This window comes from Phodopus roborovskii, unplaced genomic scaffold, assembly GCF_943737965.1.
Source record: "Phodopus roborovskii unplaced genomic scaffold, PHOROB, whole genome shotgun sequence".
NCBI lineage: Eukaryota > Metazoa > Chordata > Mammalia > Rodentia > Cricetidae > Phodopus > Phodopus roborovskii.
In genome coordinates this window covers 7,311,330-7,323,253 of record NW_026126459.1, presented here as the reverse complement: position 1 = coordinate 7,323,253, position 11,924 = coordinate 7,311,330, and positions in this window count along the sequence as shown.

Below are 11,924 nucleotides of genomic sequence, written 5' to 3'. Positions count from 1 at the left end.
CAGGGAGGTTTAGAAGCCAAACTCATTCAGAAAGTTAGAAGCAGAAGGCATGATTCCCGGACTCCAGCTGGGCCTACTCAGGTCAGGTGTGTCCCAGAGCTGACCTTCTCATGCTGCTGGCCCCGAAGTGCAACCCTAAATAGCAATAAGCACATTCCTCTAATCTATGGGCTATCTGAACACAGCAGCCTTGTGACTCATTTGGATCCACGGACTGGCTCTCCTGAATCCAGGCTCTGATGCCTGGGCCTGGTCAGGCAGTGGGGAGGGCGGTGAGTGTCAGCTCCACCGGCTAGAGAAAGTGAGTGGGTGCTTGGGGGATCTCGCTGGGCCTCCCCCTTCCCACACCGATCTACGATGGCTCTGAGGGGCATTTTCACCCATTGCTCTGTTGGTGCGTCTGTCATTCCTTGTCCAGAAGGTTACAGGAACAGGAAGGACTCAGAAACTGCAGCTGCACCAACTTTCGTCAAGTCCCACCCCCTACGCCACCTCTCTAGTCCCAGTTCCGCCCCCGACAAGCACCACGTCTAAGCCACGCCCATCGCCTAAGCCACGCCCTCCTTGGCCTAGAGGGAGCCTCAGGGATTAAGTGCTGTTCAGCTCCTGGCTCAGGCTGAGTTGCTAAGATAGGTGATGTGGTAGGTCTGTGCTGGAGAGATCAGAGAAGGCTCTGAAGGACCATCCCTGGACATCCCTTCATGGCACCAGGAGTGAGACCAGTCTCCAGTGGCACCTTGTCGAGCAAACTGCCCTGAGGCTCCCCCTCTGTCTCCCAGAAGTGAGGGGACTGTGTTTCCACAGTATTTCATGTCATCCACATCACCACTGTGTCTGCAGCCCCTCAATAGCACCTGGCACTGGCAATATCAAGCTTTGATAATTGAATGAATTAATGGATGTATTGTAATTGTGGGCTCTGTGGAATTTACTCCCAGGTAAGGAAAGATTCAACCCTGACATATCCACCCTGAAAGAAAACCCTAGGAACCTAAACCACAAAACACTCCCAAATGAGCAAATGCAAGCATCACATTTTACAGTAAAGAAGAAATCCGCACCTCGTGCTCCTTTGAAAATTTTCAGGCCAACCTCTGGAGGGAACAGGAGGTGATCCCAGGCACAGAGGGGCTCACTGTCCTAACCAGTGAGCCACAGACCCAGACACTGAGGGAAATCATTGTGTGGAGTTCCCCAAAGGGGTGACAGGACAGACCCTGTGGATAGAGGACCACAGGCTGCAGGAGGTAAGGGGGGGCTGGGCAGAGCACTGTGTAGAGAAGGTTGAGACTGGGAAGTAGGGAGTCACAGCACTTGAGCCTGGACTTTTCTGAGTGAGTTGACCCTGGGGAAGTTGGGAGCTGGGACAATGACAATTTTCTGTTCTGTTTGTTCTTTGAGACAGGGTTGGAACTTGCTATGTAGCTGGGAATGACTGTGAGCCTTCTGCCTCTTCCTCCACAATACTGGGGTCCCAGGCTTGCTTGGTTTATGCAAAGCAGGGGATCAAACCCAGGGTTAATGCATGCCAGGCACACAGGCTAGCAATCGAGCTACACCCCCAGCCCCATGAGAGCTTTTCTGTGCTGTACAAGCAGTGCTACCTATGAGTTGAGGAAATGGTTTCATTCCCTGTGGAAATGGATCTTTACTGAGTTATACAGGAGCACAGATCGTCGTGGTGCCTGCCAGGCAGGCTGGTGTCTTTGCCACAGACACTTGCACTTGGGCACCAGTCTCCAGCTGCCTGACTCCTGGGTTGGCATCTCCTGTACCTTTGACCTCAAAACTGCCTCGGGCCAACCAGATCCTTCAACAGCCATGGCCTCAGCTGGCTGCTGTCTGTCCTGATGGCCAAGACCTCAGTCACCCTCCCTCGCTCCTTCCAGCCTCATCCTCATCCTCAGCTCTTCCTCACATTCCATTATTATCCAGTCTTTTTTCTTGCCTGCCTCTCCCCTTTCCATTCCTGTGATCCCCTTGGATTCAGTACTTATGGCCCTATAACACAAACCACTTCCTGCCATGCCCTTCTGTGCTGATATTTTGTTTGTCATGTAAGAAATAGAGCTCGCCTAAAGATCAGGGTGCAGAGCTGGTAGGCACTAGTTCTTACCTCTTCTAAATCCTTAGACCAAAGTGGTGCTCCTTTTCCTAGGGATCCTCAGACTAAGTGCTGTCTCTATGAAACCTCAGACTGAATGCCCCGAGCTCCTGTCTCCTCCCACCTTGTATTCCTTTCTCTGCCCAGCCATATCACTCCTGTCTCCACCCCTCGTGCTGGCATCAAAGCTCTTTTACACTGATTCAATATCCTGTAGCAAAGGGTGACATTGAACTGACAGAGATTTGTCTGCCTCTGTCTCCCTAGTGCTGAGATTAAAGGTGTGTGCCACCACTGCCTGTCCTCTATGGCCAACTGGTGTGGCTAGCTCCACACTCTGATCTTCAGGCAAGCTTTATTCGTTAAATCATAAACAAAGTATCATCATAAGGGGCTGGGAAAATGGCTCAGCAGTAAAAAGTACTTTCCTCCACAGGACCCTGGTTCAACTCCCAGCACCCACAGGGCAGCTCACAATGGTCTATAACTCCAGTTCCAGGGGACTGCTTCAGGCAAAAGACTAATGCACGTTAATTAAAACAAAACAAAACAACAACAACAACAAAAGAAACCAAAGCATCATCACATCCTCCTTTCCACCCCATTACTACCACAAGCTCTGACAAGTCCCTCTGCCCTAGTTCTGATTTCACCTCTGTGTGAGAATCAGGGTACTTCTCGATGTCGACAGGGGAGAAGTTTTTTGGGTCAGGGTTTCCTCTGTGTTGACCAGGCTGACCTCAACTCCCAGAGATCTCTCTCTGTCTCCCTAGTGCTGGAATTACAGGCATGCACCACCACCACATACCAGCTTCTTAAAACTAGGACATAGTTGTTCAAAAACTATTTTCCCCTACCGTTTACCAGAGGGCCTTGCACACAGGAGGGATTGGCTGAGAAAGGTTAAGGTCAGGCTGCCTCAGACTCTCTCTAGGGACTCACACAAGCAGTAGCAACTGTGCAGGGGGTGTGGTGAATGTTCTCACCTGGTGCTTAAGCTTCCTGGGATTGGAATAGCAGGCACATCCTGAGAAGTGGAAGGATTTCATAAATGCTCACATCCCAGCTGAGAGAGACAAGAGGAAGCCCAGTAAGTCTATGAAATGGAAACCTAGGCATGTATTTATAGGGAACAAGGGAACTGGTGTCATGCTCTGATGAAACTGAACTTAAAGAAATATTCACTGTTTGGGGGAGCCATAGCATCAGAAAAGCAGTTATTCACTGATAGGGATAGAATAGAACAGTAGATAGCCCATCCTCCTCCTATGAACAGCGCTGAGTATTTTGTAGAGGAAAATGGGACTCAAGGATTTCAATGTAATGTAGATGAATCAGGGTTTGGAAAAAAGTAGACAGTCAAGAAAAAAAAAAAAAAAAAAAAAAAAAAAAAAAAAAAACCACAGATGGGCTTTAATGTAGGTTTAAGTAAATGCAGAGTCTATACAATACCCAAAACGCCAGTGTCTCAGTTGACAATAACTCACAAGAACCAATAAATCTCCCATGGACATCAACCCCAGGAGGGCAGAGGATGTGGAACTCAAAAGGTTTTGTTTTTTTTTTTAAATTTTCTTACTATTTATTTTTTTGACAGGGTTTTGCAATATCACTTCCTAGCCAAGACTGGCCTTGGGCATATAATCTGATCCCCCACCCCCCACCTGAGAATGGGGATTGACAGATGGGACACAGCTTCTAACTTTAAGAACCCTTTTAAAGTAGCCATCATAAAAAATAGTACAATGGACAATTATGAATACACACTTTGTTGTGTAGGAGGTCTTTCCGTTTACTGTGAATATGTGTTGCTCTCATTGGCTTCCTAGTCTCACAGTCTCAGGCCATCAGCTCAGAGAGGAGTCTCCCAAAGCTGCCTGCAAGATGAAGCTGGCTGCCAGCCACCATGAGCTAAGCTGCATGGCTGGTTCCCACAGTCTCACACAAACCTAGGTACAGAGAGGCTAATCAGCTTCAAGGTGTGTGGTGGATTTAGCTTTTGCTCATACAGACAAAAAGGCTAAAAGATTAACAGAAGAACCTCTAAACAGTGTGTTTTATAATATGTGCAGGCTTAAGAAAGAAAGAATATGGCTATAGACAGCCATAGAAATAAATATATAGTTAAAATAATATAATAAAGCCTTTACTGGGAGAAATTAAATAAATAAGCAACACAGAAATGGGAAATGCACAGGGAGTGCAGACCCTGTGTAGTATTATGATCTTGAATTTTTTGAATGCTGACAAGCAAACAACAGCTGCTGAGTGACATAGGATTAAAAGAAAGACTACTAAAATATACCCACTTAAATATTTTTAAAATGCCTTCACTTCAAAATATAAGTGAAAATGGTATTTGTAAAATGGAATGTAAAATATGCATTGCTTTGGAGAAGTGGTTTTCCTTTTGTTTCCAAGGAAACAAGGGGGTGGATTCCTTCCTTCCAGGTTAAGATGGACCAAATTTGACCAAGAGAGACGTCCTGAACCTTGATAGGTGATATCCATCAACAAGGGTTAAAACTGGTCTTCCCAGGGCGTGGTCATTATCTCAATTTTCTCAGGGACCCTAAAAATGCCTTTGCTCGCAGACAACAGGAAGCAGCCTGGAGAAAATGATGCCCACATTCCCAAGAGTTGGGTGGCATGGATGGTTGTTGGTTTTTTGGTGAGTCATGGATGTTTGGTATATTCAGGGGAATACAGGAATAAAGGAGAAATAGACAAACATATATGTATATATTGATCTCATATTTTTGCCCTGGCATGAATTTTGATACAATGATAAAAATTTAAAGTTAATTTTCTTATACTGTATATATGTTTCTATTCTTGTTTAAAGGATTTTTGTATATTGATGCAAATTGAAGGTTATTGTCTTTATACGGCACATGTATTTTTTTTTAATTTTATCTAATTAAGTCCATTTAAATGAAAACAAACATTTATAGACAATATTTGGGAATTTGGGCGTTGTTCTTTCCAAACTACTTCCTGCTGGTAAGGGGCGCTGTCATGGAGGATTCGAAGAAGATTCAGAAATCCTGGCTGTAGTCTGTCAGGCTGCTTTGTCCAGCTGTTTTGAATGTAGGATCACCTGGTACTCTGTTTCAGGTGGTCTGGCTTGATCAAACCACATTAGTCTGGAAGGAATCCACATCTTTTCATTTTCTGTGGAAACAAAAATAGAAATCCTTTTCCCCAGTAACTTGTCCTTGAACTTAAATTTTGGAGTCAAAGCATGTTTTTTTTTAATTTAATTTATTATTTTACACATAGATCCCAGTTCCCTCTCCCTCCCTCCCTCCCAACCTCTCTCATTTCCTCCCTTCCTCCCTCCCTCCTTCCCTCCCTTTTACCCTCTCTGCCCTCTCACATGCATTCTAACCACCCTCCCATCCCCCCACCCCAATTCCCTATGTAGGGGAATGTCATCCAGTAGGGGTCATGTAGGTCTGACAGGTCATGTGAAGTAGGGACTAGGGCTTCTCTCCTGTTTCTAGATTGAGGCAGTTATCCCTCCATGGGGGATGTGTTCGCAAAGTCCTTTTGTGCTCCAGGGATACATCCTGGCTCCACTGTCTGAGGTCCCTTAGACTGTTCAGTCCTTCTGGCTGAGACCCATGTTCAGGGGGGCCTGAGTCAGTCCCATGCTGGTTTCCCAGCTATCAGTCTGAGAGCCCATTAGTTCCTCCTTGTTCAGGTCAGCAGTCTCTATGTGTTTCTGCCACCTGGTCTTGTCCTCTCCCTCTGCGTCTGGGTTCTAGATCAACTCAGTGTTTATGTATGGGTGTTTGCTTCTGTTTCCAACAGGCATTAGTTGAGGGCTCCATGGATAAGTTAGTTGTTGATCTCACTCTCCGGGAAGGGCATTTATGATAGCCTTTCCACGGAAGCTCAAATTGTTAGTTGGCAGCAGTCTTGTAGTTCTCTAGACCTTTCTTTGTGTTCAATTTTATCTTCAAACCAATATTGGCTCCCTATTTTATGTTCTCTCTCTCTTTCTCTCTCTTTCCTGTCTTCTATTCCTAACCAGCCTAAATCCTCCTGGTCGCACATGTTTACCTTTCCTCCCCCTCATTTTCTCCTATTTCTCTCTCCATTCGCTGCCCCCCCACTTCCCCTGAGCTTTGGGGGACTTGTCCCTTTTTGGTTCTGTGAGGGACTTTATATGAATCTCTTAGAATACACCTTGTATTTTAGTTCCTCTGGTGGTGTGAATTATAGGCTGGTGATCCTTTGATCTAGGTCTAAAATCCATATATGAGTGAGTACATACTGTGTTTCTCTTTTTGTGACTGGGTTACCTCATTCAGGATGGTTTCTTCAAGTGCCATCCACTTGCCTGCAAATTTCAAGATACCATTATTTTTTTCTGCAGAGTAGTATTCCATTGTGTAGATGTGCCACACCTTCATTAACCATTCTTCAATTGAGGGGCATCTAGGTTGCTTCCAGGTTCTTGCTATTACCAATAGTGCTGCTATGAACATAGTTGAACAGATGTCTTTGTTGCATGGATGTGAATCCTTTGGGTATATGCCTAAGAGGGGGATTGCCGGGTCCTGTGGTAAACTAATTCCCATTTTCCTGAGGAACCGCCATACTGATCTCCAAAATGGCTGTATGAGTTTGCACTCCCACCAGCAGTGGAGGAGTGTTCCCCTTTCTCCACATCCTCTCCAAGGTGAGTCATCATTGGTGTTTCTAATTTTAGCCATTCTGGCAGGAGTAAGATGGTATCTCAAAGTTGTTTTGATTTGCATTTCCCTGATAGCTAAGGATGTGGAGCATTTTCTTAAGTGTCTTTCAGCCTTTTTGATTTCCTCTATTGAGAATTCTTTCTTCAGTTCTGTACCCCATTTTAATAGGGTTATTTGGTGTTGTGTTGACTAGTTTCTTGAGTTCTTTGTATATTTTTGAGATCAGCCCTTTGTCGGATATAGAATTGGTGAAAATCTTTTCCCAGTCTGTGGGCTGCCGTTTGGTGTTGTCTACTGTGTCCTTTGCCTTACAGAAGCTTCTAAGTTTGAAGAGGTCTCATTTATTAATTGTTTCTCTCAGTGTCTGTGCCCCTGAAGTTATGTTCAGGAAGTGGTCTCCTATACCAATTTGTTCAAGGGTACCTCCTACTTTCTCTTCTAAGAGGTTCAATGTGGCTGGATTGATGTTGAGGTCTTTGATCCATTTGTACTTGAGTTTTGTGTATGGCGACAGACATGGGTGTATCTGCAGTCTTCTACACACCCTCATCCAATTGTGCCAGCACCATACGGCACATCTATTTTTATTTTAGCTTAAATTCTTGCTTAATTATGCAATGTGAATTTTTAGTCCTTAAAAGCTATTCAGGATAATTAAGAAGTACAGGCTAATAATCACCCATATGTATCAAACTTATAGTCATGTTAGTCATGTTTTTAAGGTAATACGTAGGTATATTTCAGATAGACAGGTAATCTTCAAATGCTTCAAAACATAGAGCATGTGGCATTTCAAATGTTTTAATAACTTAGACTTTTCTTGAAGCGAGACACATTGGTTCCTAGCAGCACCAATTACTTCACAGAGGATGATGAGCATCAGAGAAACTCGTTATGGAGTTTACTGTCAGTGTGGCAAAGCTAGCCATTTGGGCAAGAAACAGCTCTTGCCTGGACTGCTTGACAGACAAGCGGGACCCACAGAAAAATGACCACTAAACATTGCCAAAACAAGGCGTGGTGGTCCTTCAGGTTCCTGCTTCACAGAACAAATAGCCAGACATTCTGCAGGACACAGAGGAAAGTGTTCGATGAACATTGCCAATATAGGTGGGACAGTCCTTCAAATTTCCTGCTCCACTGAAAAGTCTGCTAATACTCAAGGACTATAGGCTAAAGACGGATGCCCCAGTGTTGCAGAAGGACTTTGGGTGACTGTCCTGGCAGCCAGATGTCTCTGTCCTCTCCAGTATTCTGGAAGGTGTTTGTAATGCATTTCCTGTTTACTGTAGTAATAGTATATACTTCTGGAGTCTCTGATGGAGTTGAAGGCTATATAAGTATAATTATAGTTTTCCTCAGTTTTGACAAATGATAAATTAGATGTGAAACTGTAGACTCACAAAGATAGAAGGAATGATGGAATATTTTCCCTAATTTTGTGAATTACAAATAGACTAAATATAGTAACTGTAATTTCCATTGGTAACTGTTTTGTTTTGTAATTTTACTATGTTAAAGTTAAACCTTTCTCCTTTTTGGTTAGACATAAAAAGGGGGAAATGTGGGATGCCTCTGTGTGTGCTGTGAGCATGTGTGGATCTCATTGGTGGATGAATAAAGCTGCTTTGGCCTGTGGCAAGACAGGAAAAAGCCAGGCAGGAAATGCAAGCAGAGATAGAGTAGCAGAAGGGGGGAGCCTGGACATACCATCCAGTCACCCAAGGAACAACATGCCAACCCCCTGGTAACACCACAACCACATGGCAATACTTAGATTAATGAAAATGGGTTAATTTAAATATAGGAGTTAGTTAGCGATATTCCCCAACCATCGGCCAAACATTATCATTCATATTAAGCCTCTGAGTGGTCATTTGGGAAGTGGCAGGCAAGAGAGGAACATCCATTTGTAACACTTGAATGGAATTTGGAAGTTTTAACCAGTAAAGCCCTTTAGAATTAAGATAACAAAGCTGGTGGGAGGCAGAGGCAGGCAGCTCTTTGTGAGTTCCAGGCCAGCCTGGTCTACAGTGAGTTCCAGAACAGACTCCAAACAACACACACATACCAAACACACACAATACCCTGCTAGAAAATAAACAAACAGATGAGAAAAGATGACAGGCAAAGGAGGGAAAAGAGGAACAGGGCAGTGAACCTGGAGGTTGAACACTAGAAACTGGGCTGAGATAAGCTCACTGGTTAAGGTGCTTATCTAGCAGCATGAAGCAAAGTACATAAATCACCTGGTGGTGCACACATTTATCCCAGCACTCGGGGAAATGGAGGCAGGAGTATCGGTGTTCAGGCCCCTTTAGGCTAAGTGAGACTTCTGGCTCAAAGTAAAAGGTTTGACACAGGGTCTCACTGTAACCTTACATGGTCTGGAACACCCAGGTATCCTCCTGCTTCGGCTGAGATTACAGCCATGCCCATCTGGGAAAAGTATATTTGAGCTCCCTACAATTTGTAAAAATTTAAAATTCCAGGGCAGGCATGCTGGTGCATACCTTTAACCCCTCACTGGGGAGGCAGAGGCAGGCACAGGCCCTGAAACCAGCCTGGGCTACTAGCTCCGGATCCATGACAGCCAGGGTTGTACCCACACTGGTTGGTGGTGGTTTTTGTGTGTTTGTTTTTGCTTTGTTCCTAGGCTAAGTATAAAAAAGCAGCGCCATTAGCTGGAACTAGTTTTCCTGTTGTTTTCAGGTACTTAGCTGCTTGCTGTTTTTCCCTCACCAGGCTACAGAGCCAGAGAGGTTTTAGAGGAGACATATAAAGGCTCTTTCTTTCTCTTCTTTCTTTTTCCATTTAAAATTTATTCACTGCTTCTGACCAGGGACCTTCCATTCAATTTTTAAAGATTTTACGTTTGTGTGTTTGAGCACCACTTGTGTGTCTCATATCCAAGGAAGTCAGAAAAGGGTGCATCTCTGGATCTGGTGTTATGGGTGATTGTGAGCCACTGTGTTGGAGCTTGGAACTGAAACTTGATGAAGCATGCAAGACCCTAATTGGTCCCAATAATAAAAACGTGGGGTCAGAAATCTAGGGCAGAGCTGAAAGATCAGAAGTAAAGGGCCAGGCACAGTCACCTCTTAACTCTCAGACTCCCCAGACTGAAAAGAGCCAAGCTCCTGTCTCTGCCCAGCTTCAACTTCCTGTCTCCTGTCTGTACAGACATTTATACCACTATGGTTAATAAGTGGCTAGCTCTACCCTCTGATCTCAAGGTAGGGGCTGTAGTAGGGCCCCCGCTTATCAGTGTGCGTGGCCACGAGGAGCTGGCACCACAAGTATTCTGTGGTGGTTGTGGTGCCTGTGAGAGAATGGTGGTGGCAGCCTTTCCTTGGTTACCATAGGGAGTGCAGGCTCCTATTTTAGCTCAGCTGAAACCTGGGCCACCAGGCTGTGTGACGTGACTCTAAATGGTCTGCATGTGGAGGAAGTGTCATTGATATGTGTGTTCTTCAACACTTACAGTGTGGCATCCGGGCCAGCAGAGTGTGTGTGCCCAAGGTGGTTGACCGCAGGAGGGGGCAGTGGGCCTCTAGCCAGTCAGGCATCCTGCTGCTGCTGAGCCTGCCCATCAAAGTCTCTTCCATGCAGGAGGAGACCAAGGCCAAGGAGGAGGAAGGTGTTCCTGATGAGGAGGGCTGGGTGAAGGTGACCCGCAGGGGCCGCAGGCCTGTGCTCCCTCGAACAGAAGCGGCCAGCCTGCGTGTTCTGGAGAGGGAGAAGAGGAAGCGTGCCCGCAAGGAGCTGCTCAACTTCTATGCCTGGCAGCACCGAGAGACCAAGATGGAACGTAAGGCACAGCTGAGGGCACCCCACAGGCCTGGGGCAGGGAGTAGGGTGTCCTCAGGCACATCCTCTACAGGCTCAGGTCTGTGTCCCTGTCCACAGTGCCCCTACTGTTCCCCAGACATAGACAGTATTTGCCCAGGGGCAGAAGCACTTGGGGCAGAGATCTGTCAGCTCCCAACCAGAGGTGTCTGACTACAGAGGAAGAGGGCAGGATAGTGGGGTTGGGGGGATTAGGGCAGCCTGCTTGAGTGTCCCACATGGGAGGACATGCTCTTGCTGCTGTCAGCACGCATGCTGCTCACTGGACTCTTCTGTGGGCCCCTGTCCTCCCCCCGAGCATGGGGTGCACTCAGCAGCTGCCTTCAGACCCCAGTTTTGTTGGCACTGACACCTGCCTCACTGTCCCCCACACCTCACACGCTCCTGCCCTGTCCTAGATCCCAAGCCGACCTTACAGATGCAGGTGCCACCTTGGACTTGGGGCACTTGGCGATTGTTTACCTGCTGATTCTGGGGCCCCCAGGACAAGGCTTCATCTAGGGGAAGGGGTCCCTGGGACTGCTGCTTCTCAGGGAGCAGAAGAATGGTTAGGAGTCCGGCTTTCTCTGGGCCTCTCTTCTCCCTGGTACATTTTCTTCTCAAAACCTCACACTTTATCCTCCCTGCTCAGCCTGTAGAGTGGCTGCAGTTAAGGGTGCAGTTCTGTGTCCTGGGAAGATCCTAATTGACCCAGAGCACAGCAGGAGTAGAGGGGGTATGGGGTGGGGAAGGAGCATGTGCAGAGCTGCCCTGAGACATGAGGGATGGAGTCCCCTTCAGTGGGTACCAGGCAGTTAATGCACAGGTACTCTGTGTGACCCCTCCTGTGTCCCTTCAACCCCCAGATCTAGCACAGCTGCACAATAAGTATGAGGAGGACAAGCAGAGGATTGAACCAATGCGTGCCCAACGCAAATTCCGGCCCTACTGAGCTGTTTTGTCTCTGGAGAGCAGGCTTTGAGAACACAACTACCAGCAGGACTTCTCCCTAGGGACTGTGCTTTGGGAAGCAGATCACAGGCCAAGGAACTGCCTCTGTGTCCCCAGCTCTGTCCCTGTACCCACAGGCTGAGATGCAGGCCATAGCAGGACTTGGCCTTCAGAGAGCTGGCCCTTCCTCCTCCAGCCTGTAAAGACACACCTGGGAAAGCTGACTGAGCATCTGCTCCCACACTTTGCCCTCTATAAAGCCCCTCCCCGAAACAGAGCCATTTGGAATGCAGTGAAGATGGGAGAGGATTTTATTGCCACACTGAGTGGTACCA